Below are 13,025 nucleotides of genomic sequence, written 5' to 3'. Positions count from 1 at the left end.
GTCTACATGTGTATAATTGAGTCCCTTTGCTATACAGCAGAGATTGGCACAACATTGTAAATCAACTATACTTCAAGTAAAAAAAAAAAAAAGTTAGTCACGTAGGATGTGAGTGGCAAAGAGGTGGGAAAGCATTCAAGGCAGAGGAAAGAGCGCCCGTTTCAGCAAACAGAGGCAAGAAGGAGATTGGCACACATGAAATCTCTCCCCACACAGAGTCTGCAGAAAGAAGCCTGAACCTCTACTGGATCTGTCCCCACTTTTCTTTTAGAAACCCCGGCCCCTTACTCTACAAGGGCCTTGTGGGACTGCTTTGGGGGAGCTTTGCTCTTATCTCACAGGCACGAGTTGGGGCCCAGCCAATCAGAGCTCTGCACCTCCCTGACCACAGTGATAAATGTGATTCATTCAGGGAAGAGCAGGTGACTTTAACTGGACCGACGTCACCTTTATAATTTGTATGTGGAAAGGGTCTTTTTTCCTCTGGAGCTCTATAAAATAAGTAAAGCCAGAGCTCTCTTCCATTGTGTGAAGGAGTAGGTTAGAAAATGCAACCAAATGCAGAGGAAAAGAGTGCTAAGAGCAGGAGGAATAGAAGGAGAAAGAACATCAGTTGAAACTCTGCATCCAGGACTTGCCTGGTGGTCCAGTGGTTAAGACACCACACGTGCACTGCAGGGGGCATGGGTTCAATCCCTGGTCTAGGAACAAAGGTTCTACATGCCATGAGGCCAACAAAAGAGAAAAAAACAGAAACAAAAACAACAAAATCCCTGTGGGTCCAGATTGACCTCAAGCCAGGACCAGCAATACTCCATAATTGTTTGAGCTAAATAGCTCTATTTTTCCCTATTACTGGTTTTAGTTGGCCCTCAGCTATTTGCAAACGACTGCAAGCATGAAAGGAAGGGTAGAAAGCCAATTAATGTCTTTTTTAAAAGAAGATATATGTTTGTGGGGTCACAGTCACACTTCTTCCATGAATGGGAAATTTGCTTGGAATATGCCAAGTTTCAAGATTTCCAGATTTATGAGATTGGTCATTTTCTCCCTTCCTTCCTTCCTTCCTTCCTTCCTTCTTTCTCTCTCATTATTATATCAGCTGAGTGGAGAAATGTTAGGGGAGTTTTTAGAGAAAGCTGGGAAGCTACAATATATTCCCAGCTAGAAAAAAATAACTAGATAATGTGGCTTAAATGAAGGTGTGGTGCCAACAATAGAGATCAAGAGAAGCAAATTTAAGAGCAATTTTGGTTGAGTTGCTCGGACTTGGTCATGGATTAGATACAAGGGACTGAACTGTCCAGATGAATGGATAAAATGGCTAATTAACAAATGCTAAGTTAAACAGTCGCAGAGTAGCTGAAATGTCTTAGACCCTGTAGTAGAGCTAGGACAGCAGAGACGAAAGCAGTCCTTGCCTTCAAGGATTTTACAAAAGAGGAGCCCTTAACATTCAGAAAAGAAACAAAAAATGAACAAAAACAACAAACCAAACCAGGAGTAGTGAAGGGCTCACCTGGAGTTGAGAGAATGAGCTTTGTAGTCCCAGATGTGGGGCCTTAGCCTTGCCTTTGGAAGACAGGACTGGTGTTGATGTGTAACCTAGTCTACAGATTCCCCAGGCTGTTGTAGGGGTCAGCGGAAGGACTTGGAATGGCATTGAGAGGACAGTGTTTGAGGGGAAGGAAAAAAGAGAGGGGGCAAAACTGTGTGCAGGGTGGAATTGCCGAGTTTCTAGCTACATAGGATTTGGAGAAACAAGGGGTATGAGGGTAGCTGCTTCATGATGATTGAACGGGAACCTCTAAGGGACAGTATCAGGCCAGTTATCTCAGAGGCCATGTGACCAAATGCTTGGATTGCATGCTTTATTGAACCAAGGAAAAATACATAGGGAAAGGCAAGGGTAAAGAGTTAGAGTCAGTTGTCACATTTAAGATAGGAAGCAAAGAGGTAGAAACATGGGAGAATTTGAATCTTGGGGGAACACAGGGCTTGTATATTGTCCCTTGGTTGCGTCAGCCTTCCCTGCTAATGGTGAGTTACAGACCAGAGTTTTGAGGTTTGAGCAAAGTTATGCCTATGGATGGAAATTTCCTCATCAATAAACAAATGCCAAAGAAATGCCCACAACAATACGCTTGGCCATGGATTTTGCTCACCAATTGGTCAGCTGAGCAGTTATGAGTTTTATTTATATATTTTGGAGAGAATGGAGCCACAGTGGTTGCTATCTTCTTCATTAAGATTTCATGCATGAATATTTAGTGTGTTTAGGGTATCATGAATACTTAGAATTCCAGTACCTCACATATATTTAGTACCTCAAAAATATTAGATAGGCTTTCCTATTAGGTAGGCTAGTGGTAAAGAATCCCCCTGCCAATGCAGGAGACATAAGAGACGCAGGTTCGATCCCTGAATCAAGAAAATCCTCTGGAGGAGGACATGGCAACCTACTCCAGTATTCTTGCCTGGAGAATCCCATGGTCAGAGGAGCCTGGCAGGCTACAGTCCATAGGGGTTGCAGAGAGTCAGACACGACGGAAACAACTTAGCACACATGTATAGAATACTAAGTATCGCTTGGTCCCTCCATCTTTCCTCTCTGTGTTTAAACTCACACATCTTGTACTTGCTATCATTTTTTAAAAATTGGTGTAGGCTTGTCATGCGGTTTGTTTTGTTTTTTAGGTCGTGCCACTCAGCATGTGGGATCTTTGTTCCCCACTAGGTATCAAACCTGTGTCCCCCTGCATTGGAGGTACAGAGGCTTAACTACTGGACTACCAGGGAAGTCCCTGAACTTACTATCTTTACTTCACAAATCTATGTAGCGTTTTGCCTTCATCTTACAAAACTATAAACTTGTTCTTTTTCTAAAATAGACTCAAATAGTCTAGAAACAAATGCACAATACAGTAAGACTTCCAGGTCTCCAAGTTGGAGGAGCTTCCCCAAGTGGTAAAAACTACTCCAGCCAAGAGGGCCTGAAGCCCTGGCAAAGGCTCTTCAGATACCAAAGAGGAAGGGGACCTTCTCCTTCAGGAGTCAAGAGCTGAAAGCAGGAAGGGAAGAGGGTCAGCCAGAGCCTTCCAAGGGGTGCTTGGGGGACAGTAGCCAGAGGTGTGATAGGGAAGCAACCGGAATAAGCAGAGCAGCCTAGCATCCAACCGAGACAGGTAGGATGGTTGACACCCAAAGTTGTAGCAAGTGGCTTTTCCCTAGGATTCCAAGAATGGAGACTTAAGGGAAGACGTGAGAGGAAGCTGGGCTAGGTCCAGCCCAGCCCTGCCCAGCCCTCAGTCATATGAATAAAGACCAGCTCATACCAGGACTCCCCAGGTTTCTTGCAAATCTGTAACTTCCTTAAAGTAGGTTATTTTTGTTATTCCTCGTTTCCCTGCAGTTCAACTAGTAAAATGAATAGGCTTTAAGCAAAGAAAGGAGGAAGTGCAATGGGGGGCTGGCTACTTACTTAAAAACTGGCCTGGGGAGCTGAGAACATCCCCAGATGGGGTAGGTGGGGGTGGGGTGGCTGTGAATGGACAGCACCCAGGGGGTCTGTGAGGAGAGAGGAAAAGGGGTCCATTGCAGTGGAGGTGTGAATGCTGGCTGGGGTGAGGGGTGGGGGTGGGGGTAAAAGCTCAGTTAACCCCTCAGGCTACACTTGGGCTTTCTAAAACCGCTTTGCTTTGTAGTCAGAGGTGTAGAAACTGACTGCTGTGGAAAGAGGGAAGTGTGGGAAGCAGTTCTGCCCCCTCCCTCTCTGCTCCCACCGTAAACTGGGCTGCCTCTTCCATCACTGTACCCTCATTGTCTGCTCTCTGTAGGTCTCCCCCGCCAGACCATGAACGTCCCAGGAGCAGGCACTGTGTCCGATTCACCTCTTTCTGCCTCACAATGTGGCCCAGCATGGGGCCTGACACTTGGAAGTTTCTCAAAGAGTTACTTGTTGAATGAATGAACAAATGAATGCTTTCTCCAAACTACACTGAACTCTGGATGGGATTTACAAAGGAAAGGCCTGATAACCCACTTATCCTGTGCCTCCAGGATTCAAGAAGGCAATGAGCCCCTAAGGTTTGGTTTCCGTGTTTATATGTGTTTTCCTAGAGATAGGATTCTGAATCATTCATTGGATTTTCAAAAGGGTGTGTGTCTCCCAGAAGGATAATCACTTAAGACCATAGTCCAAGATGGATGTTTTATATAAATTGTCTTCCAATTCATTTTCCTGAACCGAATTATTTTTTCTTCCCAACACTACTATTTTCTTCCTATATATAATCTCTTGGGGTGTGTTACTTTGTAATGTCAGAATCTCCCGTTCATCTGAGGAAATGATAATGAGATGCCAATGATGTTCAAGACATGCTACCCCAAAATATGACACCTTGGCATATTAAATACCTTAATCAGAAGGAATTTTAAAAAGCAGCAGTGGAACTTCCCTGACCGTCCAGTGGTTAAGACTCTGTGCTTCCACTGTAGGGGGCTTGGGTTTGATCCCTGGTTAGAGAACTAAAAGCCCTCATACTCCTTGATGCAGCCAAAAGTTAAAAAAATAATAATAATAATTTTAAAAGACAATAAAATTTTTTAAAATAAAATAATACTAAAAAGTGGCAGAAGCAGGATGGTCATTCTAACCTCCCTGCCCTTCTTCCCTGAAACAGGTCATAAAACTCCCTTGTGAAAGTACCCTCCCTAAACCAGGAGGAAGGAGAACTTTCTTGTTGCCATGAACAGTGAATTTGGGGCAGAGGCTATAAAAACAAACTGTGTTAAGCTAACCCATATCTTCCTAGTTACTTCTTGGCCATTTACTACTCCTAGCCCAAACCCTCTGTCTTGTCAATTCTTCACACATTCATTATTTGCCTAAAAGATGGAAAAGCTTCCTGCTCTGATCACGTCTTCTTTCACTTGATGAACTAAATAAAAATGTATTAAAAGTTGTATGCAGTTTTCTTGTTAACCTGTCTTTGCCAGTTTCATTTTCATACCCAGCCAGGGGTCCTAAGAGGGCAACTTTTTCCTCCTCTCCCCTGCCTCAGCCAAAGCCCCCTTGTTCATGTCCTCCCACACTCCCAGCTCCTTTGTTCCAGATTTTGCAGGTGGGAAGTTAGTGTGGAGGGGGTGTGGGGCTTGTTGGAAGTGAGACCTCAAGGGCAGAGGCAGAACCCGGAAGAGAGCTGTGGAGTCACCCTGCTACCTAATCCAGCTCTCCACGCCTGCATAACAATGGAAGGAAAGAGGAAGTGGGAAAGAATCAGGTCATCTAATTGAATTAGAAGGGGAATTACCCAGACCCTGGAGCAGAGGTGAAGCAGCTCCCAGAAAGAAGGGCTGAAGACAGCACACAAAGATGAGGAATGGGGAAATCAGTAAGATATTCATTTGTGTCCAGAAGCAAAAAGGTCAAAAACCCAGAGCTGAGCTGCACAGGCACTGAGGAAAGCTGAGATTGGCAGGCAGGTCTGGGCTGGGGCAGGATCCCCAGAGGAAGAGAGAAAGCTCCAAGCCCCGCCAGGATTTCTCGGCGGCTGCCTTGGCCTAACACTCAGTATCGGTGCCTCAAGGGGAGGATGAGTCAGTGCCAGCAGATCCGACTTTAGGATAAAAGCCACTGGAAGGCACTGGGCAAACGCATTTCCTGTGAGAGGGCTCTCTTATCACCCAAACCCTGGCCCTATGCAGGAAACTAGGGGGTCCCTGGACCCTGCAGAAGAGCTCCTTCTTTAAGAGAATGAGAGTGAAGTGCCTGGGTAATTACCTTCTTTCCTCTGCAGAAGGTTTCAGCCAGACATGTTGCCCATTGGTTTCATAAAGCTATCTAAAGCCAAGGTTGGCATAGCACAAAGGGCAAAGGGGTGAGTACTAGCTGATGGCTGTGACCATCACACCTTGCTGCAGGAGGCAAGGAAACCTGGAAACTAAAGAATATTCTTGGCCTCGGGCGTGGCTGTAAGTGCACAGAGTGCCTGGGTGCCTCACGGAGAAGACTGATTAATGGTGTGGGGATCTGGCCAACTGGCATGTGGTTCCTTTGAAGAAGGTAAGTTCCACCACCCCATCACAGCATTCAGGATTGTTGAAAGGATGGCAGGACCGGTTGCATCACTCAGCCTGAGAGCTCAGCACTTAGCCTGTGAGAGCGGTTCACAGTGGCTAAGGAACCAATGATTATATTGTATGTAAAGGAAAGATTGCCATCTTTGGCGGAAGTTTGAGATAGGTGACTTTGCTTATATGGTTTTGTGGGATTTTTTTTTTTTTTTAAGGAACTTCCCTGGTAACTCAGCTGGCAAAGAATCCACCTGCAATGCAGGAGACCTGGTTCAATTCCTGGGTTGGGAAGATCCATTGGAGAAGGAATAGGCTACCCACTCCAGTATTCTTGGGCTTCCCTGATAGTTCAGCTGGTAAAGAATCTGCCTGCAATGTGGGAGACCTGGGTTCAATCCCTGGGTTGTGAAACCATTTACCACATATTGGGACTTGAACCTATGTGCAGGGACTCGAACCCAGCCAAAACTCTGCTTGGGACTTGAACCATGTGGCTGGGACTCAAACCCAGTCAAACCCATGGTACCTGGTTTCAGGACCTAATGAAGCTCAGGTTCTTGATGTTTCATTGCAGAAAGAATTCAGTGAGAGACAAAGTGATAGGTAAATGGATTCCTTCAGAGTCAGAGAGAAGCACACTCCACAGACAGAGTGTGCGCTGTTGCAGAGGGAAGTGCAACCCCGAAATTTGGTGTGGTTAGTTTTTATAGGCTGGGTAATTTCATATGCTAATGAGTGGAAGGATTATTCCAACTATTTTTGGGAAGGGGCAGAGATTTCCAGGATTTGGGCCATTGCCCACTCCTTCGTCTTTTAACAGTGCCTTGAAATTGTCTTGGCACCTTTGGGTGTGTCATTTCATTTGCTGATTGAGAATCTAGGTCTAATTGCTTTATGCTGTGTCCTTGGGCTATGTCATTCTTTCAAAAGTTGTGCCCTGCCCCTTTCCCTCCTGTTACAGTTGGGACGATCCCCTGGAGAGGGGGATCCACTCCAGTATTCTTGGGCTTCCCTAGTGCCTCACCTGGTAAAGAATCTGCCTGCAGTGCAGGAGACCTGGGTTTGATCTCTGGGTTGGGGAGATCTCCTGGAAAACGGAAAGACTACCCACTCCAGTATTCTGGTTTGGAGAATTCCATGGGGCTGCAAACAGTTGGGCACAACTGAGTGACTTTCACTTCACTTTTTTTTATTTTGCTATTTTGTGGGGTTTTCTGACCGAACCTGGGGTCTTGTGGGATCTTAGTTTAATGACCAGGGATTGAACCAGTGCCCCCTTCAGTGGGATCATGGGATCCTAACCACTGGACTGCCAGGGAACTCCTCTAAATGTGCCATTTTAACTAACCATTTTTAAATTATACAATAATTAATTATATTCACAATGCTGTAGAACTGTCACTACTAACTAACTCCAAAACTTTTTTTTAAATTTGGCTGTGTTAGGTGGAAGTTGCAGCATGAGAGATATTTCTCTGTGGCACACAGACTCTTTAGTTGTGAACTCTCTAGTTCTCTAGTTGTGGTGTGCAGGCTCCAAAATTCAAGGGTTCAGTAGTTGCAGCCAAGGACTCGGTTGCAACAGGGCCTGTTGGACCTTATATCCATGTCCCCTGCAATGCAAGGTGAATACTTAACCACTGGACTACCAAAAGTCCCTCCAAAACTTTTTCACCACTCTAAACAGAACCTTTGTATTCCTTTGTGTGCTTGCTTCTGTGGCTGTTTTTTTCTCTAGAATATGGTGATCCCTGTACTGGCAGAGTCTTGCCTGGTCAGTCACACCTAGTCAAGTTCTCCTCACCTGAGTTTCTTTCATCACAGGGTTGCCATGAGTTCTTTCTGTGTAAACAGTACTGATACTTTTGTCCTACATATGCATACCTATTTCACAAAGCAGGTATTTGATTACACTACCTCAAAACTTAGTGCTTAATACTGCAACCCTTTCACTGGCTGATACAATAGTGTGAGTCATCAGTTTGAGCAGAGCTCAACTGGGCATTTCTTCTGGTATTATCAACTAGGATCATTCACGCCACTGAAGTCTTCTGGTGGCCCAACTGGAGCTGGATGTTATATAATATGACCTTATTTTATGAATAAGACATTCAGTGTCTGGCACTGGCTATGGGCTGGGTAGTTTATTTCCAGCATGCTACCTAGGTAGCAGGGTTCCAGAAGCAACAAGAGAGAGAGGTCAAGACCCAGTGTACAAACAGGTTTTAAGCTGCTGTTGGATCATCTTTGCTGATGTCCCATCATCCAAAACAAGTTATATGGGAAAACCCAGAGTCAGTGTGAGAGGGGATTTAATGAAAATCCAGATATAGGCAGGTATGGCTCATTGGGATCATTACTGTAACAATCTACCACACCTACATACTATTATGCATTTTCATTTCCTCCTTAACAGTATATCTATTTTCAAGAGTTACAGATGTGGAAAACAAACTTATGGTTACCAGGGTGTAAGGAGGCAGGGATAAATTGGAAGATTGGGTTTGACATATACACATTACTATATATAAAATAGATAACTGATAAGGACCTGCTGTATAGCACAAAGAACTCAATACTCTATAAAGGCCTATATAGGAAAACAATCTAAAAAAGAGTAGATATATGTATAATAGAATCACTTTGCTGTATACCTGAAACTAACACAATATTGTAAATCAACTATACTCCAGTAAAAAACTTTAAAAAAAAAAAAAGTAATATATCTATTTTCCAAGTTATACAATTCTTTCTTTCTTTCTTTCTTTTTTTTTTTTTTTAGTACTATGAGTCAGGTTTTATTTGGGGCAAAACAAGGACTATAGCCTGGGAGACAGTGTTTTAGACAGCTCTGGGGAACTGCTCTGAAGAGGTTGAGGGGATAGGAAGGATATAGTTTTTATAATTACATTTGTAATAACTGTAAAATAACCAAAGGACTGCCAAAATGTACTTAATCATTATTACCCTAGTTTTTGCATTTGTTTTAATTTTCACTATTATAAATAATGTATTAGTTAAATGGATATATATGAGTACCTAGTATGTGTAAGGAATTATTCAAGGGCATTAAGGACACCATTTGCTTTGATTCTTTGTGAGCAGTGGGGAAGAAACACAGACAAACACATGAATATATAATATGTAATATGGAGAAAAGCAAGAAAAGAGATTAAAGCCTACAGGATGGGGAGAAGGGACGGGTTTGCTATTTTAAAATATTTTTTAAAATGTTTTGGGATTATATTCTAAGAATAAAGGATAATTTCTTTAGTATCACCTCCTTGTTGTGAGAAGTGAGATCACAAGGACATAGGGCGGGAATATTGTTAAGGGTTTCAAGATTGATGGCCCAGTACTCTGAGTTTTCCTAATTTATATTGCCATCAGTAGGAATTTGCCAAATGAGCATCTTGGACAACAGTAACACTGAGCATTCGTATTAAAAAAAGAAAACTTTGCCAATTTAATAGGTGATTTTGGATACCTTTCGTCAAAGAGGCATTTTTTTGTTTTTTAGTTTAACTTTTCTTTTTTAAAAAAGATTTTAGTTTTTATTTTTTGGCTGTCGTGGGTCTTTGCTGCTGCACTCGGGCTTTCCCTGGTTGCCATGAGTGGAGACTACTCTTCCTTGTGGTGCACAAGCTTCTCATTGTGGTGGCTTCTCTTGTTGTGGAGCCTGGGCTCTAGCCACAGGGACTTCAGTGGTTGCAGTTCCTGGGCTCGGTAGAAGTGGCACACAGGCGTAGTTGCTCCATGGCATGAGGGATCTCCCAGACCAGGGATCAAACCAGTGTCCCCTGCATTGCAAGGGGGATTCTTAACACGGGACCACCAGCGAAGCCCAAAGTAGCATTTCATGTAATTATTTATCTTGACCACATTTTGAACTTTGTAAGCTTTTGGACTGTAATTGCCATTTGCTGTTGGTATGGTGTGTGTGTGTGTGAGTGTATACATTTGTAGGAGAGGAAGAGAAAGAGAGGGCGAGAATGAAACAGATTAACATTCTTTTTGGATATGATGACACTTGGATATATACATGTTTCCTGCTGCGGAGAAAAAAAAAATTGGGGATAGAATATTGAATCATAAAGAGTCAAATATGGAGAAAACCATTTTTTTTTCTGTAGAATTAGGCAATTTATTGTCAATTCAGACCTTGGAATTAAATAATTCCTTAAAGAAAGTGTCAGTCACTCAGTCGTGTCCTACTCTTTGTGACCCCATGGACTGTAGCCCACCAGGCTCCTCTGTCCATGGGATTTTCCAGCAAAAATACTGCAATGGGTAGCCATTCCCTTTTCCAGGGGATTTTCCCAACCCAGGAATCGAACCCTGGTCTCCCGCATTGCAGGCAAGTTCTTTCCTGTGTGAGTATCCAGGAAAGCCCTGAAATAATTCCTTAACATCCCCATATTTACATACATTTGGTAAAGGGAAATATATGAAGATAAAATAAAAAGATTACCACAGGTCTAAAATATATCATTTTATGCTAAAATTGGGAAACTGTCCAGAAAATGAAATGTAGAGTTCCTAGATGGCAAAGAATGTGTAATTTATTTTGGTTTCCCTGGAGTTCCTAAGAGTTTCACAGTTAATATTGGTTGAACAAATGAAGCAACTGTTCAATGCAATGTTTTACTTGTTTGCACTGTTATGCAAATATATTTCATACCCTGCAGGGCCCTGTGGGGCTCCTGAGCACAAAGCCCTTTCATTTCACCCTATTTTTGATTATAGGAAACAACCTTCATTCAGCTTCCAGGACCTTCCGTGAGTTTCAATGGGCAGATTCAAGCAGTTGTCATTTAGAGACTGGAGGGGATGGAGACCTGGGAGAAAGAAACAGTCACGAGCAGCCTTGGGACAAGGTGCCATTTCCCCATCAACGAAACCCACAACATCTTTGAGCTATTTTGTGGATACTGAAACCCCCTCCAGGTGGGAAAAGTTACGGTATGCTGCCGGCAAGCAGGAAGACCCCAGGTCATTTAAACCTGAAGGCTGACCTTGTTGACTCCTACTTACCTCACCACAAATCCATCAGAAGAATGTCCACAAGCCGATTACTCCCTCTTTTACTATAAAACCTGTCACTATCTTCCCCAAGTTAAGACACATGGTTTTGAGGGTGTTAGGCTGCTATCTCCACTTTTGCCTGGCAAAGCAATAAAGCGACTCTTTTCTACTTCCCCCCAAACTCTGTCTCTGAGATTTGATTTGGTACTGGTGTACAGAGAAGCTGAACTTTCAGCATCAATTTTATCTCTTTGGGAATCAGGAGGCTTAGGTAGGTATTTTTTGAAGTAGTAGCTGAACCTTGGCCCTTAGGAAGGATAAAAGTTTCCTTTGTAGGGACCCATACATGGTAAGCACCCACTTAAGGCTGTGACCCTGTGCTATGTGGGGACAGTCTTGGGCATTGACCAGGAAGTGGGGCCATTTTTGGTCCTAACAGGACGTGCCCCAGTTTTGGGCTCATTGTGTTCATTGTGTCTACCTCTGCATTTTTTTTTAGGGTGATGAAAAGTTTATTTGGTGCTTTGCGCAGCATCAGGTAGGGGATAAATCTGGAGAGAGAGCCTGGTTTGGAGGTGTAGGGACCCCAGTAGGCTTCCTTTCTGTGCCGGAGGGTACCAGGGAGGGCCTAAGGCTATTTTCCTGGACGGCTAGAGGGGTCTGAGGTGGGGCAGGCTTTCAGTAGGGGGCCCTAGACAAAACAGGTTAGAAAGGGCTGGGAATGGACAGGAATTCTTCTGAAGGGTGATATAGAGTGCTGCCTTCACCCAACCAGGCAGAGAAGAAGGGCACAGAACAGATGGACGTGGGAGACCAGTCAGAAGAGGAAGCGATCAGCTGGCACAGTTTGGCCCAGAGGGCACAGGGGATTCTTCACCACCAGCTGAATGTACAGCACACTGCGGGTGTGGTGAGGCACCTCTCAGCTGGGCCCCACACCCAATCAGTATTCATGACCACCCTTGATCACAGTGAGTGTCTCGTAATAGTGGAACTTGTAACGGCTAGTTTGGAAGTCCAGAAAGCTGTCCTTCATGTCTAGCGGGGACATCTTGCAAACAAAGGAGTGGATAAAGAAGAGCATCCCACACGTCAGCTTGTAGGCCGCCTCCTTGGGGATCCCCGCTTGTTTCTTCAGTCCACTTGCTGTAATGCAGACACACTCCATTCTGGTCAAATAGGTGCAGGTTGTGGACCATCATTAGAACTGTTCTGAATGCCTGTCATTTGATACATCCTCTCTCTACTTTCTCAGTCTGTCCGTGTCCATGACCCATACATAGTATGTCTGTCTGCCCCCATGAGAAGGTGTTTCATTAATTAATGCATGTATTTATGCATTTATTTACCCATCTATTCATTTAAGCATGTATTCATACACTACTGCAGTCATTCATTCAGTACATATTAAGTGTAAGTTCTGTGGGAATTCCCTGGCAGGCCAGTGGTTAATTCTGCACTTCCACTGCAGTTAGTGTGGGTTTGATCCTTAGTCTGGGAACTACCGATGTGAGAGTTGGACCATAAAAAAGGTTGAGTGCTGAAGAACTGATGCCTTCAAACTGCGGTACTAGAAAAGATTCTTGAGAGTCTCTTGGACAGCAAGGAGATCAAACCAGTCAATCCTAAAGGAAATCAACCTTGAATATTCATTGGAAGGACTGATGCTGAAGCTGAAGCTCCAATACTTTGGCCACCTGATGTGAAGAGCCAACTCATTGGAAAAGAGCCTGATGCTGGGTAATGATTGAAGGCAAAACGAGAAGGGGTTGGCAGAGGTTAGACCGCATCACTGACTCAATGGACATGAGTTTGAACAAACTTCAGAAGATAGTGGAGGACAGGGAAGCCTGGCATGCTGCAGTCCATGGAGTGACAAAGAGTTGGACACGACTTAGTGACTGACCAACAATAATAACTGGGAA

The 13,025-nt window shown here is 43.9% G+C and overlaps 1 long non-coding RNA gene and 1 pseudogene across 1 annotated transcript; one reads left to right on the top strand and one right to left on the bottom strand.

The window, feature by feature from the left end:
* Positions 1–5,121: 5,121 nt before the first annotated feature.
* LOC129645005 (uncharacterized) lies at positions 5,122–11,281 on the top strand. The gene is made up of 2 exons (XR_008711112.1): positions 5,122–6,064; positions 10,822–11,281. It is a non-coding gene; the product is annotated as an uncharacterized LOC129645005 (long non-coding RNA).
* A 524-nt stretch (positions 11,282–11,805) lies between these two features.
* On the bottom strand, positions 11,806–12,302 carry LOC129644527 (trafficking protein particle complex subunit 1-like; annotated as a pseudogene).
* Positions 12,303–13,025: the final 723 nt, after the last annotated feature.

Source organism: Bubalus kerabau, chromosome 2 (genome assembly GCF_029407905.1).
Source record: "Bubalus kerabau isolate K-KA32 ecotype Philippines breed swamp buffalo chromosome 2, PCC_UOA_SB_1v2, whole genome shotgun sequence".
Classification (NCBI taxonomy): Eukaryota; Metazoa; Chordata; class Mammalia; order Artiodactyla; family Bovidae; genus Bubalus; species Bubalus kerabau.
The sequence above is the reverse complement of the archived record's forward strand: the minus strand, read 5'-3'. Positions and strand labels throughout refer to the sequence as shown.